Genomic DNA, 19,649 nt, shown 5'->3' on the forward strand with positions numbered 1-19,649 from the left:
AAAAAACAATGTGAATTAAAATTTTTACTTATGATATAAAAAAACACTGCTGGATTCTGCTTCTGTATTCTTGCTTGCTTCAGCAGAAGCCTCCCAGCCCCTAATCAGGGAGGGCTGATGGTTATGAAAGCTATTTCTTAAAACAAACATTACAGAAATGGCTCTGACCTTGCCAGCTCCACTTCTGCAACATGCCTTAACCCAGCAGAATCCCTTCTTGTCCTGAGTGCTATCTTCAGTGGCCACATGGGGAATGAGTTCAACACTGTTGTCCAGTTAACAAAAACTAAGAAAATGTAGCTTGGGGCCATACTTTGCTGAGCACTAGTTTGGTCTAGGCACTAGAGTGAAATATACTTGAGTTCTCCAACTCTCTAGGTACTGCTTGCTTCTTTGCTGGCCAGGTTTTCCACAATAGATAGTTTCTAGAAAAAAAAAAAAAGAAAGAAAAGAGCTGTCAAAAGTCTCCTGTTTTGACCCAGCTTAAGATAAAGGCTGCTGAAACAGAAGCCAAATGCTCTCCTTTCATTAAACATAGATATCCCTTCTCCTATGGATAATAATAAAAAGGGCAGAGAAAAACTTAGTTTTCTCCTCCCATTTTTCCTTTCTCCTACCCTGGGGAAGTGCATGTGGGAATTATCTAACCAAGTATTTCCTAGTGTGGTGATGGAATAGATTTTCTCTAATGAAAATACTTGGATGGGTAATTCCCACGTGCACCCACTTTTCCTACAGGCTTATGTGTTTGAACACTTGGGAGGTTAAGAAGCCTTTTCTAGGTGGAGTTTCACTGGAGCAGTATGTCTCTGGGAGCAAGCAGTAGGTTTTAGAGACCAGATTTGCTCCTGTCTACCCTCTACTCCCAGCTGCAGACCCGTGAGACAACCTGCTTCACACATCTAGGGTCATTCCTTCTCCAACATGATAGGAGCATCACACTGGCATCTGGATGCCAAGTGGCTATTTCCTCCTACTGAAGCATTCCATTAAGAGTAAAAAAGTAAACAAAACTCCCAAGGCTCAGAAGTGCCAGAAACCTACAAGATTCAGGAGGCTCTCGGGTGAGTCCAGCTGCTTCGAGGTGTGCAGGGAGGGCCATACATGTAGCTTTTGTGAACTGGCGTCCACATTGACATGGGCTCTTAGGTGATCATCCATGATCCTGTAGGTAACCCCAATAAGCTTAACAGCTCCCTAAGCTAGAATTGTTTTGGTAGTGGTGGTTGGGTTTGATGCTGTTGTTTGTTTTTTGTTGTTTTTTTTTTCTTTTTGATTTGATCTGTCATCATTGCCCTATCTAGAGTGAATAAACTTTTTTTTTTTTAATCCCCTGAGGAAAGTTGTTTTGCCAAAACAGTTTCTTTCTCCTTTAAGCTGTTCTCTGTCAGGTATCTGGTCACAGCATGTAGAAAATAACCAATCAAGAAAAGTCTTCAGATGAAAGCATGTATCTGATGGATAGCTTTCCCTTGCTTGCTCCCACTGCCTAAGAATACCTTTCTTTCAGACCCCAGCACCTACTTCCTGGCTCCTATACAGATACTTCTCCTTTCCTTTCTCTATTCCTGTTTCTCTAACAAGAGAATCGTGCCATCATTATCTCTGCTTAAAGTGAATGGGAATCTCTACATAGTTTTGGTAGAATAATGAAGTAAATCATCACAAAAGTTTAAAAATAAAAACATGGGAATCCCAAAATAATAAAATTCAAATGCAAATAAGATGCAATTTAAAAATCACTGTTCTAAACATGTCTTGGTATTCATTTTAGTTCTTGGTCTTTTCTTCTGTTGTACGGTACATGCTCCTGTTTCGATGACTCCATGTTCGGCGGTGTTGGCCATGTCATTCCTCCATGGGGCCATCACACCCTGTCTTCAGTCAGGGACTTCCAGTTCATCTCTCCTTTCATTTCTCTGTGTGAACTAGGCCAACTGTTTTCTATCTCTGTCCCAATTTAGACATCATCTGGTCCATTTACCAAATTCACAAACTTTCTACTAAAATGATTGACAAGTTATTATGTAGAAATCCTAAGATAACTAAAACGCATAAAAATAACCTCCTAGGTTCCTTCTTGCCTGCCTTAGATTTATTCTTATGTAATTTTAGCGCTAGGCTTTTAAAAGCTCCTGTTTGTGGTTATAAAAAAAAAGTGCAAACTCCATCTGTCTTAACAATGATCCAATTTTCCCCTAAGACAAATATAGTGCAGAACTCAAATTCTCTAGTTTAAATTTTCTGTCTGATTCAGACACTTGACTTCAGAAGGGGTTCTACTGCCTAGGGGAGGGGCCGTAGATGGGGAGGAGCATGAGGCTGTGAGCTGGACATAAGCTCCAGGCTGATTCAACATGAACATGGAGAGAATATAATGAACCAGGAACAAGAAGAACCTGGATTTACTTCTGTGTAAATGAAAAACCAGCGACCCTGGGACATCCATGTGTACTCACACAGTCCATGTGTACCCACTTCTGAGAGGAGTTCAGACCAAGGCTGTATGCCCAGGGACTGCCAAAGTAGCAGTGTATTGATATGCCAATGCCTCCAGTCAAAAGCAATTAGGTCTCAGGCTTATCCCAAACGAGGGTATTTTCTTTCCTGTTCCCAACCTGATCAGAATCTACATTTATAGCTCAGCACTTAGCTGCCTTCAGAGAGGTGATCAAGGTGCCCTAAATCCAGACAAATATAAATATCAAGGATGATTAGAAAAAGAGAAATGGGGAATTTTTATCCAGAGCACAACCTCTCTAGAAAAGAAACAGGAAGACAGATTCAAACGGGAAAGATAATGAATGAGTGCTGGATCTTGTGCAAATGTAATAAAATTACATAATTTCCAGTTCTTCCTGCATTTCTTAGGTGAAGTGAGACTGGACCTCCCCAAAGGGAACCAAGCACTTTGCTGACATTGATGACACACAGATCAGCACTGCGTTCTTCATAGAGCCCCCACTGAAGCAGAAAATGGAATATAAATCACATACCAGGTGCCAGACACTAGGGTCCTAGTGAATCTGCCCAAACCTAATCACTAGCTACAGAAACAGCTTTCAGATTTAGATACATGCAATCCTGGATCTCCACCAACAGTAACACTAATAATGCTGGAAACTTGCTGAAATTAAGTGTTTTGACTTGTTTGGGTCTAATATTTTCAAAACCAATACCATCCCCAGGAAAGGGAGGAGTAGATTTCTGATTAATAAAAAACAATGGTCATTGTGGCTTCAAAGAAAGAGAAAATCGCTTAGACTTTAATCCACACATTCAGGAAATATGGAAAGGATATGCAGGCATATCAGGACATGCCTGACAGATGCAGGCACTGGTAGACACACAGTGGTAAAGACAGCCAAGAACCTTCAAGGAATGCATTTTATGACATGCATTATACACACACACACACACACACACACACACACACACATACATAAGTGGTGTATACATCATAAAATTATATTTTGGAAATAAATTTGAATCTCTAGACTTGAATAAATATAAGCCATGGATTTAAAAGCACTGGAAAAGACTGTTTTGAAAATCAGAGATGTAGTAAGTTGAAGGCATGATGATTCTTTTTCTTCACATGAATATGTGGCCTTCCCCTGCTGAACTGCAGATGTTGTTGGTGGCCCAGTCTTTCCAGCTCAGATGTAGACGAGGGACCCGCTCACAGTCCTCAAGGCAGCCTCCCTGGTGTACTGGGCTGATCAGTGTGTTCTCTGAGAATGCTTCACCTGCCTCCAGCTGCTCCAATGCCAAAAGAAGGAACCAGAACCAAAAGACATGAATGTTCAGTCCCATAGTCCCGTATGCATGATTCATTAATTGGATTTTAATTTCTGGGGAGAAAGCTCCAGAACTGAAGTTGACTCTTTTCATCTACCCAGAGTGCTCGCTAATAATCTACTTGTAAATGATTCTATTTCTCAAGGTTATAAGGTTATAAAGGTACTATGTAAAAACTAAACTAAAAGTATCTTAAGGGGACGGAGAGATGACTCAGTGATGAAAAGCACTTGTTGCTCTTGTAGAGGACCAAGGTTCAATTTCCAACACCCACCTGGCGATTCCCAACCATCTGCAACTCCCATTCTAGGAGAGCCGGTGCCCGCTTCTAGCCTCCACAGCTACGAGGCATAGTGCACAGATGATATAGATATGGATACGGATACGGATACGGATACGGATACGGATATGGATACGGATACGGATATGGATATGGATATAGATACAGATATAGATATAGATATTCAAAACACCATTCACATAAAATAAAATAATAAATAAAATATTTTAAAAGAGAATATAAAATATATAAAATGCCACACAGTGTTACACAGATGAAATAATGGGCTAAATCATGAAGCATCGAAGGAAACAACCCACATGGCATTAAACTGCGCATCTGAAGAGCAGATCAGAGCGCCCCGAGTTTAAATTTTAGTTGTAAAACTTTAATGGCACAGAAAAAGCAATGTGTGAGATGTAAGAAATAGATGGTGAGGGTCCATTCTCGGGGTGAGGTGGGCTTAGGGTTCATCAGAGTGCAGATGAGGCCCCTCTTCCTAGTGGGTGGCTGGCACCTGCTTGTTTCTGGGAGTCAGAGATAGAGACAGTCTGCTATGTAACTGTGCCCACAATAGAAAAGGGAGAAAGTTTCAAGCCCAAGTTATTTACTAAATAAAGCTGTGTGTCCTACCAATGACATAGGAAGCTGAGGAAGGCTGAGGTCCTGGCCTACACAAAAAGAGGACAGAATTTCTTGTCATCGGGAATGGCGAAAACCACTATCTTCCAGCAAATCAGCACACTGCTCATTTTCCCCTTTCCTCTAGGCTGCCATCCCTTTCTGCAGAGGGGTGTGTTAAAAACTGCTGGGCTTCCACTAGTCTCCTTAATTCAGTATCTTATTTCTAGCAGAACTAAGAGAAAAATACAAACTGAGCGGCTGGTTACAACTCATGATTGTCAAAGACTGGTATCTCCACTGTGTAAGACATGCGTGATGATACAGATGGATTCAGAGGGTCACAGCAGAAATGTGAACAAAGACTACAAAACGACAAAGAAATAAAAGTTAACTCGCTGTAACTAAGGCCTTGAACCCCAGCACTTGGGAGGCAGCGGTTGGCAGATCTCTGTGAGTTCATTTTAAATAAATACTATCTTTGAACCTGATTCTGTATTTACAATATTGCATAATGTTTTCATATGGGTCTCGAAACCATAGGCTTTGGCTGTCATAAGACAGTTTCACCACTGTATAGTTACTTTGCAGACACACACAAATATGTGTTATAAGATAGCTAAATTTATATTTCAATTGAGGAATCACAAGCATTTGTAATAAATAGGCCAAAAAATACTAGATGCAAATAATTAGGATAGGATATTAATAATTACAGCAATTTTGAATCAGCTTGCAAGTATTAAATTGGCTGTTTATTTTCAAATATTTGCAGACTAATCAGGTCAGAAAAACTCTAGCATCTCTTGTTCTGTGTACATTCATTCAGCACCCCCTTCCTGCCCCAAGCAGGGCAACAGCAAGCAAAGAAACCGCTGGAGTCAGACAAATCACAGACTTCAGAAGCCATACACACAGTCTTGGGCCCAGCTAAGGAAGACGGTAAAGATGGCAAACAGAGAAAATACAGAGACACATACACTGCGGGGCTTATCTGAGTCCACCTGAATTTCAGTGTAGCTTCATCTCTCTAACCAAAGCTTCTGTGAGGATGTGAGGAAGACTGGACAGGCAGCTCAACAGTTGCTGCTCCCGCAGAGGACCCGGGTTCAAGGGCATCCAACACCCTCTCCTGGCCTCCAAGATCACTGTATGTGTGTGGTCCTTAAAACAGTTTTGCAGGATGGATTCTTTAATATCAATAAATGTATAGTGCCAACTAATTTGACACTAAGTGCAGTCCAAATAAAAATTATTCTGAACTCAACATATCTCTTCACAGATAATGGGTAGTGTAAGTTTGTATTTCCAAAGTCAAATATTCTTTAATGCCAGCATAAATTGTTTAATCTGAAGTACTACATCAGATAAAACTAACAGAGAGTCTATGCAGGGTAAGCAGACTGCAGTGTCACCACTAAAGGAATTCTGTCTTCAAGTGATTTACCAGAGCACCAAGCACTGTTCCTATCAGAACATAGGGTGCTCAGGGTTATAGCAACAGAATTAACTGAAATGACTCTAGCATAGCTTAAGATGTAACATTGTCTAATAATGGCTGTCTCTGGTTCATTTATTCATTTTGCCTAACATTTACTAAGAGAACAGTTTTAACTAAGCTCTAAGTTAACTGATTAATACCTTGTAAAGATCTCTGAGCCATAACTTAAAAAAATTAAAACAGAAAGAGAACACTTCCATTTTAATAATGTTAGAAAGCAGACATGATAATTTGATCAATTAAATATTAATTGGGTCTTCTACAAGATAATTGGGTATTCTATCTAGATGCCACAGTGAACAAAAGGAACCGTTTCCTTACACCATACTCTTATAGACTACCGGGGGAGTGTCTATATTAAGCTGCTTTCATGGCTGTGATAAAATACTCAAGGCTTTTGGCTCAGGCTTCTGAGGGTGTCAGCCCACCTTTAGAGGGCGGGGCAGGTCTGGCAGGATGGCAGGTCTCCTGCAAGCCCGAGGTGGTGAGTCAGAACAAGATGGTGGCAGGAGTCTGTCGTCTCCTCATCTCCAGGCGACCTCATGCCGAGGCAAGTGCAGGAGAGAATGAACGCTAGCGACCAAAGACAAGATCTGTTTTTCAAGAGCTGCTCTTGGTGATCTACTTCCAGTACAGCCCACCCTTTCAGAGTTTCCACCAGCCCCAACAGTGCCCTCCACTGAGGACCAAGCTCCCAACACACGAGCTTTGATGGACGTTAGATTCAAATCCTTGTAGCCTGTGTTCAGCACCAAGTGTTGGTTCACTGAGTCCCTGCTGATAAAAGAACTGTGGTCAGTAAATCTATGAAGCTACGAGCCGAGGCCCAGGGGATGCAGAATCTGATATCATTTGGCTGGATGTACTGAGAACCTGCTCAGCTCCTGCATCTTCTATAAGGCCTATTCTTCACTCTGTCCGGGTGCAGCTGTAAGCATATATGACTGCTCATCTGAGGGCATCTTCCCGTGAGCTGGGGTGGCACAGAGCTGTAGGGCCTCAGCAGCGGTAATGATGAGGGGTGGCCTTCAGTCAATGAGAGTCAGAGTTTGGGGGCTGGCACCTGTTAATGATTTGGATTTTTAAATGACCCCCCCCCCAGAAACACTGGTAAGCTCGGTTGCCAGCCTAGGGAATCACTGAAAAGATGGCGGAAGCTTTAGAGGGTGGGACCTCACAGAAGGAAGTTAGGTCATGGGGATGCTGTCCTGAAGGGACACTCAGCCTGCCTCTCTCCCACCTCCACGGTATCAAGTGCTCTACCCTCCATCCTCCACCACAAGCCCCCAAAACAACAAAGCCTACTGACCACAGACTAGAAAGTCCAAATGAACCCTTTCTCTGGTAAAGTGTCTAATCTCTGGCATTTTATCACAGCAGTATGGAGCTGGGTTAACAGTAACTGAACCTCCTCACTTCCAAATTGAGAATTCTGGGTATGTACTACATCCCAAACATCCCATGAGGAACTAGGTGCCAAGCTTCTGATAGTGATAAGCGCACACTAAAGGTCAAAGTCAGAGTCTGCACTTTGCCTATGTCTCCTGTTTCCCCTCACTGGTGTTTGCTAGGCACATGTGCCCCACAGTAGCCACTTCTGCTTCGTTTCTTACGTTGAATCTCCTGGGGAGCCCAGCCACATACATCCGTGATCAACACCTTCGTCTTTATACTGTACTTGATTGATATCCCATGTAACATCTAATTTTCTACCGAAAGATCAAGCAAAATAGTTATTTTTTCATTTTTTAGATTTATTTTCTGAGTATGATGTCTTTGCCTGCATGCATGTATGTGCACAAGTGTGCCTTGTGCCTGGGAGGTTCAGAAGTGGCCTTGTATTCCCTGGAACTGGAGTCACAAGTGGCTGTGAGGTCACCATGTGGGTGCTAGGAGCAGAAACTGCATCTTCTAAGTGGCACAAGTGTGTTAGAAGGCTGAGCCATCTCTCTGGTCCCATGCAAAATAATTTTTATCAGCTGGTGGATATCTGAAGAGCTCTTTGATATCCGATGTGGAGATGCAGAGTTTGGGATTTGCCCGGCTGGTTTTCAGTCTTGCATTGACCCAGTATTTCCTCACTGTGCTCCTTTTCCTCACTTTTAGAATGGTAGTGCACGTCCTTGGCCATTGTACATTGGAAGTGTGTCGTCTGCTTTCTTCATTTTGATTTTATAGGGGTCTACAGTTAAGAGATGGCATGAATCTCAAAAAGAGGCATTGAACGTTAGACGTTTAAACAGTGTTGAGACTGTGATAATCTATGTCGATTTTTTAAGTTTGACAGAATGCAATTTTGCATTGCTATGTCTCCAAGCCTGGGTCCAAGGAGTGGAGTATGTTTTGAATGGGAACAGCCGCATAAGCTCACATATTTGACTGCAGCTCACTGACCTGACAATCCTAACTGGCCAAGCAAGCTCCAGGGCTACTGGGGAGTGGCACTACTTGTTGAAGTAGGTGTGGTCTGGTTAGAGGAAGTGTGTCACTGGGGTGGGCTTTGAGCTTTCAAATGCTCAGGCCAGGCCCAGTCTCTTTCTCTCCCTTCCTGCTGCCTGCCAATCTAGATGTAGAATTCTCAGTCCACTTCAGTACCGCGTCTGCCTGCATGCTGCCATGCTTCCTGCCATGATGACAATCGTCTAAACCTCTGAACCTGCAAGCCAGCCCCATGCTTTTCTTCATGAGACCTGCCATGGTCTTGTTGTCTCTTCACAGTGTTAGAAACCCCAAGATGAGGTTATTTTTGGAGAAGAGGGTGAGACATGTGAGGCCATTGTCACAGGAATCCCTGGTGCCGCAGGGATGTCGCTCAGAGCACTGTGGGTGGAAAACTTACCATCCGTGCATGCGTGTCGCTCATGGGTACACTGTTCAGACTGAGCCAGTGCAGGGAGAGCCCATCCCTGCGGCTTAAACAACTAGTCACACAAGTGGATGTTAGCTTGAACTGAAACGTTAGTACAGGAAGACAGAACATGATTTCTGAGGACAGAAACTCACATTGCACTTAGGTGTGGGCCATGGTGTCTCCAGCAGTATGTGCAAAGACACTGGTTGCAAACAGCTGCTGTGCAGCCACTGAAAACACCATTTGGGAAATATCAGTGTGAACAGGCCTTTAAGGCAGGGCTCATCACTATCCTGTAGTCTGTCAGGAAGGTCCTAGCCTTGCAAGTATGAAAACCTAAGTTAGAACCCCAGAGCTCAGGTAGAAGAGCCACACATGGTGCTTGCAATCCCAGCTCTGATGAGACAAGAGCCAGGCTGAGTCTTGGGGGTTCGCTGGCCAGCTTAGGTATGACAAACGGCATGACAAACGGTGACCCTCAGTTCACAGCAAGAATAAGGAGGAACGCAGGGTGAAAGTGATCCGGCTTTGTTTTGTTTGAGTTGTCAGCCTGGCCAAAAGACAAAGCAGCCGGCACACCAATTGGGCACAAAATATCAGCTTTTATATCCCTCCTGAGTTTGCCTGCCCCTCGGCAGCAACTGACTGAATTCTTTATGGAAGTGCAATCACTCACCCATGTGTCTGGTACTGTCCCCACCCCAGATGCCAAACCTTATCTAATCCCTACCTTGGGGCCCAGGATTCCCTCCTGCTCTGATCCATTGCTGCCTGTAACTTCTCAAACCTGCCAGCTAGAGAGGACAAGATGCTAGTTCCTCCGGATTATCTGTGATTCTCTGATGAGTTCTGAAGGATCATGTACTGAAAAGGGACCCAACTGATTTATTTCTCACAGGAGAAAGGATCCAGACCAGGGAGGTAGTTCCGGGGGTAAAGGTGCCTGCAGCCAAGCCTAAAGACCTGAGTTCAAAATCTCAAACCCATGTGGTGAAAGCAAAAAACTGACTCCTGCAAGCTGTCTGCTGACCTCCATCTATGTACCACAGCACACATGGATGTACACACGTGCAGCCAAACACACAAAAACACAATAAATAAATGATAATACAAATTTTAAAAACTTAAAGAAATTGGAATTCACTGGACTTCACACCGGTCTCTTAAGCACTGCTGAGCACATCAAACAATCACGAAAGACAACTTCCCTAAAATTTGAGAGAGCCAGAGTTTTAAGAGGTGTGTGCACAGGCCTGTATTTCTGACATATTTTAGTCTTTCTAAAACATTGCAGAATGTCATCAAATCTTGCCAGGTAAACGTGTGTGATTGAGAAAGTGGGAGGCCTGACTGCTGATGGCCCTGACGTTTGTAAGGAAGGAACTTGCCAGAAATCTCCCTCTTGGATGCTTCCTTTTTGCCTCTCATCTCAGACACTCAGCCTGTGGACGTGGAAGACAATGTGGGTTTTTTAATATTCTGTTTGTTGGACTGTAATTGAGTGGAGAAATCTTTGTAAATGCATTTGGCTTGTGAACTTTGAGGAAGTGCGAATTTGTCTTTCCACCAAGTTCAAATGAGACCCAGCAAGCGATTATGGCTTTTTCTGGAGTGGAAGCAACAGGCCAATTTTGCTCAAGTCAGGAAGTGTTTATGTTTTGAATTAACTAATAAAACAGAGAATGCTAAAAATAAACGCTGAGCCACAACACGTTAAAACAATTACACAGCAGTGTTCTAGTAAACAAAAGGCTTAGTTGATATTGCCCTTATACTTTTTATTTTATTTTAATTTAATTTTTTTAACCAAAAAGCATTAACATGTAAAGTGGCCTGAGCAATACCATGGCTCCGATGATGCTCCCATGTGGGGTTCTTGGTGATCTGAAGTGATTCATTTGTATTCACCACATAAATTTGTCACAGATCCGTGTTGGCGTGACCTGTGGGCTTCTGTGAGCTTAAGTAAACTGTTGCTTTTTTTAAATGTTCCACTGTGACACTGTTAAATATACAAACAGGAAAAGCAGCAAAATAAACCCACTCTGGGGCAGGGGTATTTGCAGGGGGCGCAGATCAGGTGACAATTGGCATTTTGTCTTACTTATTTATTCATCTTCCTTCCTCTTCCCTCCCTTCATCCCTTCTTTCTTCCTCCCTCCTTCCCTCCCTTCCCCCCCTGCCTCTCTCCTACTCTCAACCTTCCTTGCTTTTTTCTCATGACACTGTTTGAAGATTTCTTTTTTACTTTTCTATTTATGAGTATGAGTACACATGTGTGCAGGCCAAAGGAGGATGCCTGACCCCTGGAACCAGGCAGTCATGGGCTACCACACATGGGTTCTGGAAACTGTCTTCACAACAGCAGGAAACATTCCTAACTACTGTGCCATCTCTCAGCCCCTTCTCATGGCATTTCAGAGAAAATTCAAGATATCATATTTCATCCCAAATGCTACAGCACGAATTCCCTTAAAGTTGGTGGAGTATAATGACATGTGCTTGCAATTTTTGTAACTCAGGAAGCAGAGACAGGAGGGTCAAGAATTCACCATGGCTACAAGTGACATTCTTGTCTCAAGAAGTGTTTCCTAATATCACTGGGACTATGAAAATGACTTTAACTCTCTCTTTTGTCAAGTGCCAGCCATGTTCTGACTTTACCCATCAGCTCAAAACTATCTTTACAAGTGCCAGAGAGAAGAGTGCTGGCTGCTCTTCCGGAAGACCTGGGTTTGATTTCCAGAACCCGCAGGGCAACCCACAACCATCTGAAACTCCAGTCCCAGGTGATCTGACACCCTCTTCTGGCCTCTTTGAGCACTACACACATGATGCACAGACACACATATGAGGAAAAACACCCATGCACACAGAATAAAAATGAAACAAAATGGAAAAATTCTGCAGTCTTCCTATCTTTCACACAGCTGACATGTTCAGAATTACTCAGAATTACTGATTCTGTTTAAATGTGATCCATGCTGTCCATCCTCTCCCTGCCTCTCCCCAGGGCTCAGTGGGTGGTCAGTGGACAGGGCAGCCGGGGCTCCAACTCAGCTCCTATGTTTATTGGTTGCATGCTCTTACACAGGCTCCATAACCCCCGTATGCCTCCATTTCCCCTTCTACAAGATCAGACCAGCAACAGCAGAACTCCAAATGGTTGGAGGGAGTGGAAGAAAGCTTGCCTTGAAGTCCTTATTACACCACCCAGACCCCTCCCAGCACTGAGCGAACACAGCTTGTTGTTTCCGTGTTGTCAGATTTTAGGAAACACTGGGCATTTATGTTCTGTATTAGGCAATCTGTTCAGCATTTCTAGCACACTGAATCTGTGTTTGTATTCTTTTCTAAACTTTGTTTTTCATTTATATATTGACTTTACATCCCAGTTGTAGCCCACTTCCTCTTCTCCCAGTCCCTACCTCCCACCCTCTTTCCCCCCTCCCACCTTCTCTTCAGAAAAGGGGAGCCCCCCCCCTCCACCAACCCACCCCAGCACATCAAGCCCCATCAGGATTGAGCTCATTCCTCATCCACTGAGGCCTGGCAAGGCAGCCCCGCTGAGGAATGTGATTGAAAGCAAGCAACAGAGTCCATGTCACAGACAGCCCCTGATCAACTTAATAGGGAACCCACATGAAGACCAAACTGCCCATTGTCTGCATCTGTGTAGGCAGTGTAGTTCCAGTCCGTGCATGGTCCTTGGTTGATGTTTCTGTCTCTGTGAGCCCCCATGGGTCTGTTGGTCTTCTTGTGGCCTTCTTGTCCCCTCCAAGTCCTTCTGCATTTATATTCTTAAGAAGAGATGCCTGCAATACAGGCACTAAGATAGAGACAGTAGCAAATCTGAACTAGTGCCAGCTCTATGTCAATCAAACCCCACAAGGGTCCAAAACAGCTAAGAACCACATCCCTGCGGACTAGTGCAGGCTTCAGCAGGAAATGGGGTGACTCCAGAGCACACCCGCTTCTCTCTCTCCAGCTCCCTCAGCTCCTGTTTCTTCCCCACTGGATTTCCATCTCTCCCTTTTTGATCTTGGTTCTAACAGTTGCTTCTTGGATGTCAATTTTTAATGCTCCATCAACTCTTGGCCATCTCTGTCCTGATCTATAAAATGGGTCCATCAAGACTTGTTTTGTGTGATGCCTGTGAGGCAGTGAAATACGTGTATGGACAAACACCTTCCACACAAAAGGCTGACCGGAAACCTCAGGCTCCTCCTCACTGATGAAATTAGGATGACTCCTTTCTAGGACCCCTCCCCCTCTGCCACAGACGTGCTATTTTCTGCCCCCTACACCCTTTTCCTGTTTTGTTTGGGTTTTTTTTTTTGTTTTTTGTTCCCCCCCCCTCCTCTCCACAGTCATTGCCTTCAGGCATATGGCCAGTCCGTTGTGCCCTGCCCTGAGCAGAGATGATTACCCGCACCTGGCCACCCCTGCCAGAAGCGCCAGGGGCTGCAGTCCCTGCGTGGCACTTTATAAACTCAGCTAGCTTCACACGCATTCTTTCTAATCCTGATCATCACTCTGTGAATGTATGCCTTCCTGTTTTCTGAGTCACTTAGCCACGGAGAAGTCCTCAAGAGCCAACGAGCACTTCTTCGCCAGGACTCTTACCTGCTGCCAGCTCCACCTCAGTTAGCAACACAGGGTGAACCAGGCATGGTAGCTCAAAGCCAGAACTCGTCCTTTTCCCTGGCTGGTAGCACAGAGGCCAGATGATACCTGGAGTTACTGTAAAAGACGTTAACCAGCAAGACATCATCAGAGCTCTGGCAGCCTTCTTCAGAAAGTCCGGGAAGCTGAAAGTCCCTGAATGGGTGGACACAGTGGAGCTGACTCTCGTGAGAACTGCTTCCATGCCTGAGCTGCTTCCACAGCGCGCCACCTGTATCTCCGTGGTGGTGCAGGGCTTGAGTCCGTGACCAAGATCTGAGGAGGATGGCGGAGAACCGGTGTCAGACCCTGCCACTTCAGCAGAGGCTCCAAGAGGGTGGCTTGCCAGGACCTCCAAGCCCTAGAGGGGCTGAAGATGGTGAGAAAGGACCAAGATGGGCGCTGCAAGCTAACACTTGAGGGACAGAGAGAGCTGGACAGGATCGATGGATAAGTGGCAGCTGCTAACAAGAAGCAAAGCATCTGTGGAGCTCACTGGCCAGCAAAACCTTGCCCAATCGTGACCTTCAGGTCCAGTGAGAGGCCTGTCTCAGAAACTAAGGTTCAAGAAACGGAGAAAGACACTCACTATCAAACTCTGGCCATAGGCAAGCTCACACATGTACATACCTACATGAACACGTGTGTACACACATGTATATTTGAAACTGATATGAAGGATGTGAGAAGAGCATCCTCGTGGCCCCATGTTTATTTTTACTATTGGTTAAAATAACTAGTTGGAAAAGACTATGCCCCCCCCCCATACACACATACACACTCAGGAAATCATTCTGAGTTACACAGATCTGGCCATGCCAAACTCTTTCACAAAGGGCTCCTGCTTCCATCTGTGTGAGGCCTCGGGGAAACACCCAAGGCGGGTAGCATGTGAAGGAAGATGATCCGGTGGTCGCCCACACAGTCATAGTCAAGGCTTAGGCAGCCCCATCTGTGTAACCTCTACTGAGGTTGAGAGCTCTCTGACTACCTTATCATAAGGCAGGCAAACCTACGGAACAGTTTACCAGCCTGGGGCTCCGCTTGGCTTGGGCACTAATTCTAGTGATGCCCTTGGCATCTTACTTGCTCATATCATGCACACACAGCACACTGAGTGATGAACCTAGCAACCTGCTAGCAACTTGGACCCAAGTGGATTGTCTTTATAACTCAGTCTGGAACTCACTTCCAAGCTTCAGTTAACAGCTTCCAAGGGTTGTGCCTGCAGGACTCGGGCTTGTCACAGAAGACCCTACCTCTTAAACTGTCTGTTACTACAATGCCACCACACAAGCTAACTTATTCCAAGGTATCTGAACCCCAAGATTGTATTGTTTACTGGAAAAAAAAAACTGTTTTTAGTTGTGGTGTGGCTCAGCCTAAGTACACACCTTTAATCCAAGAGCTTTCTGCTTCAATATTGTAAACAGGATCAAATAAAGTCAACCATAGAACAAAGGGCTGAGCAAAGCAACCGGTTGTCAGAGAGTGAACATAGGAAAAACACCATTGAGAGTAAGAGGGGGACAGATAGAAAGGCTCTCAGGAAGAAGGGAGGGAATTTCAGGTAGGGTTTTTTGAGATGACGTGGGAAAGGAACTTCTCTTTCTGGAATGTCAGCTGAGGAGGAAGGTCAGTTGGGTGTTTTCTCTGTCTCTCTGAGCTAGCAGGCTTTCAAACCAGCATCTGGTTCCCAAGTCTTTATCAGTAAAATCAAATGATTGAGATTTTGTTAAAAAAACAACAGCGCCTACCTTCCAACACATGAACCATTGTTGGTAACCCCAAACCATAGCCCTTTCATAGGAATGAAAGTTGGAGACACAGCAGAGTTTGTGTACAACAACCATTTTATCCCGATGGAAGAAGAGAGAAGGAATAAGGAAACTGCTGAAAGCAAATGGGAGTCCTACTCTTTGGAGATCAGCAAAGAGTTGACGAAATCCACCTTCTCCAAGGGTGGCTCCATTCGGGACTGCCCGCCCACCAGACTGGACAGCAGCAATAGCCCCTAACTATAGCGTCCAGGTGGCAAACACGAAAGCCAGGTGGGTGTCTTGATGCAGTGATAGCTAAATGATGCTTTTTATCATCGCAAGCCTTTACGGCCAGCCAGCAGAATCTCTTGTGTTACAAGCCAAAGAAAAGCAGCCTGTTGCTGATTTTCTTTGTACTTGCTTCTCTCTTTCATGTTTTGCTGTCACAGTTATCCATAGAAGAACTGCTCAAATTACATAAAGCCCTAAAATTACACCTTCTTTTGTTTCACCTTTCTGAGCAGTCCCCAGTGGGAAACTTTGAATATAACTTATTGCTAAAATTGTCCAAATATTTATAAGATAAAACTTATGAAGTATCAAATTCAACTGATTTTTAAAAATTCTTCTCCCCAAACACAAGGTAGTTTGGGCATTATAAATGATGATGGAAAATTACACTGTGTAGAAAAAACAAAACAAAACAAAAAACCTCTGCTGGTGCCATACTTTTAAAATATAATAAAACAGGTTGGAAAAAAAAAAACTATACAAAAGAGAAGGAAGCAATTCAACCTTTGGCAAAAAGAGAGTAGCTGGGGGAGGGGGCAGAGGAGGAAGTGAGATTCTGAAAGAAAGCAAATACTACTGTCATTACTGTCTAATAAGTGTAATTTGTCAGAGGGATCAAAGCCCTCCATAAACTATTGGATCTAACAAAATTCCTGCCCAGGAAAATGAATCAAAGCCCAGAGAGTGCTCACGGGAGCCATACTAAGCTACGTGAGGCATCAGAGACCTGGACCGTCTGCTTAGCCTTCCTCACAGCAGGGTCCCCCAAGGCCAGGACCACACTCCCCATCAGAAGAACTGGTTCTCTCACTTCTGGACCAGTGAGTGGTCCAGAAACACTCAAATAAAAAAAAAATGACAGATTAGTTAATAGATTAATGATAAAAAATGTATATCAGGAAGGATGCTGAAATAACATGAGAAGAGATACTGAATCGATTCTGAGCCCCATGTGCATGAACATTATTGGTTATGCTGATGAGCAAAGCCTTGGCAGACCCCACCTCCAGCACGGAAGAGCTGTGGAGGACTATGGAGTCCCCCACATGAAGTTATTCTGACAGTTCTTTCTGGCACCTTCCTCTCGAGCTCTGAGGTTTTCGCTTGCTTCAGAGATCTCTCAAGGCAGTTTGAGGCTGACCAAGAAAACGACCAAGATTGCTTTATCCAGTCTTGTGCAACCTCTCCCTCCCCACAGTGTCCCACCCGAGCAGGCTACTGAGGGATATTTATAGAGCAGTGTCTGCGTCTGCGTGCTCACGTTGCTACATATTACGACACAGGCACAAAATGGCTTAGAATTAAGGAGTGGACTTGGGTCTTTGGACTATATTGTTCATTCATGTAAGAGAGGAGGCAGCATAATGGTCAGAGGCGCGCACACACACACACACACAACAAAGACTCAGGAAAGCCAGACTGACAGAGACAAAGAGCTGTCACTCGCATTCACTGGGAAATTTGCAGTGACAACTTCTCCTAAAGAACCCTTGAAATGTCTAGTTCTCTGGAAATGAGAAAGGATGAGTCAGGCCTTCAGAACTGCCAATCTTCTTGCCTTCTGTCTCAGACACACACTAATCATGGACGAGAAATACAAATGTGTCACTTCTTAAAGTCATACTTAAAGGATTTTTCTTACTTTTTTGGTCCCCCTAAAAATGGGGGACCCCATTGCAGGGGAAACTCCTCAGCTCTTTTAAGATAATCCTTGATTAGTGAGCATTCAAAGCAGTTAGGTCATTAGGAAGGCAGTGTGGCGTCTTGTGGCGGCTCCATGCATGCACACTGAAGTCCAGTGACTCACTTTCAATTAGACCGTGTTTCTAAAGAGCCCATACTTTCTCTGTGATGCACACGCAGGCTAATCTCCAGGACAAGGAAGGAGAAATTGCTGATTTTTATAATCAATATTCAAACTCTTCAGCAAAACATATGTTTTGGTATAAAACTCTTATTTTCAATGAAAGTCAAGTAGAAATTTCTCCAAAAAAGGTACTTTTATTTAAAAAAAAATCAGAGTTTTTAGTAAAATACCTACTTCAGTGTTTCAGGGAAATTCTACAAAACTGTTCAAATAAGTGGTTTGCGTACATGATAAATACAGGCCGGGGCAGCTGCGCTGATGTTCATGACTAACCGAGTCTGCACCCTGGCAAACTTCAAGTTTCTAAATTGAGAATCTATTTTTTTTCTCTGCTGAACAGGGAGTAAAATGTTTGATACAGAGAAGTTTTAGATATCTCCTATTACAGTTAGAGTAGATGGTCTTCTCCTTATTGAAAAGCAGCTGTTAAGTGAATGGTCCATGTTCCTTTCTGTTGCTGATAAAACACCCTGACAAAAAGCAGCTCAGGAAAGAAAGGGCTTTGCTTCATCTGACAATTCCAGGTTACATTCCGTCATTGTGGGGAATCAAGGCAGGAACTTCCAACATCTGGTCATGGCACACCCACCATGAAGAGCTAAGAGAAGCACATGTGTGTGTGCTTGGTCACGTTACAGTCACCATTAAGGACAGATCGAAGCACATGTGTACATGCTTGGTCATGTTACAGTCACCGTCAAGGACAGACTGAAGCACAAGCATGCATGCTTGGCCACATCACACCCACTGTCCAGGGTAGAGATAAGTACACGTATGCATGCTTGGCCATGTCACACCTACTGTCCAGGGCAGAGAGAAGTGCATGCGAGTTTGTGCCCAGCTTGATTTCTCCACTTTTATACAATTCAGGACCCCTGCCTAAGGAAAGGGGCCTCTTACACTGGCCCGAGCATTCACTCAGGAATTAACTGAGATAAAACAATCCCCCACACCCACAAGCCAACTCAATGCAGACAATCCCTCATTGAGATTTTCTTCCTGTGTGACCCGAAGCTGAGTCAAATTGGCAGCTGTCTTAGTCACTGTTCTATTGCTGTGGAGAGACACCATGACCAAGGCAACTCTTAGAAAAGAAAGCATTTAACTGGCAGTTAAATGTTCACAGTTTCAGAGGTTTAGTCCATTATCGTCATGGTGGGGAGCATGCTGGCAGATAGGCACTGGCAGTGCCTGAGAGATACATCCTGATCCACAAAGCCCACCCACCCGTGACACACTTCCTCCAACAATGTCACACCCCCTAATCCTTCTAATCCTATCAAAGAGTGCCACTCCCTGGTGACTAACCATTCAAATATATGAGCCTATGGGGCCATTCTTATTCAGACATCCCAAGAAGCACCACAATGAATAAATTATTGAAATAAAAAGCAAGTGTGAAGTGAAATGAATTAATTTAGAGAGAACAAAAGCAGATCTCAGAGAAACCACAGGCTGGAGAGACGGACAAGCTTGAGGCCTGAGTTCAACGCCAGCACCTTCCTTAAAAAGCCAGATGTGGTACACCTCGAGCATGCCGGGGTCGGAGGGTAGAAGCAGATGCATCTCAGAGGCTCACCACCCAGCCTGTGCTAACTAGGAAGATCCCAGGAAGAGCCTGGATTAAAGAACAAGGCAGGAAGCTCCTGAGCAACACCTGAGGTCTCTGGCTTGGACACATGAACACATAAATGTACTTGCAACCACACATGTGAGCATGTACACACAAGAGACATACACACCTACATCCACATGCACAGACACTTTCCCATGCAACCACACACATTCGAGAGCACACATGAACATGAACACACGCACTCCCCACTACGCCACCACAGAGACTATTCTGACAAGCTAAATATCAGACACTGGTGTGTGCCGTGTGCTTACAGACCAACTCAGAAGAGCCCCATCTCAAGGGCTCATGACACGTGTGCCTGGCGACTGCTCGAACACACAGTTCTAAAAGGCTGACAATACTGTGTGTGTTCCCTTTTGCACTAAATAGCATT

General features: G+C 44.3%; 1 pseudogene; it reads left to right on the forward strand.

The window, feature by feature from the left end:
• Positions 1-13,781: 13,781 nt before the first annotated feature.
• Positions 13,782-15,737, forward strand: LOC110553405 (small ribosomal subunit protein eS19-like; annotated as a pseudogene).
• Positions 15,738-19,649: the final 3,912 nt, after the last annotated feature.

The sequence above is a fragment of the Meriones unguiculatus genome, chromosome 11, assembly GCF_030254825.1.
Source record: "Meriones unguiculatus strain TT.TT164.6M chromosome 11, Bangor_MerUng_6.1, whole genome shotgun sequence".
Taxonomy (NCBI): Eukaryota; Metazoa; Chordata; class Mammalia; order Rodentia; family Muridae; genus Meriones; species Meriones unguiculatus.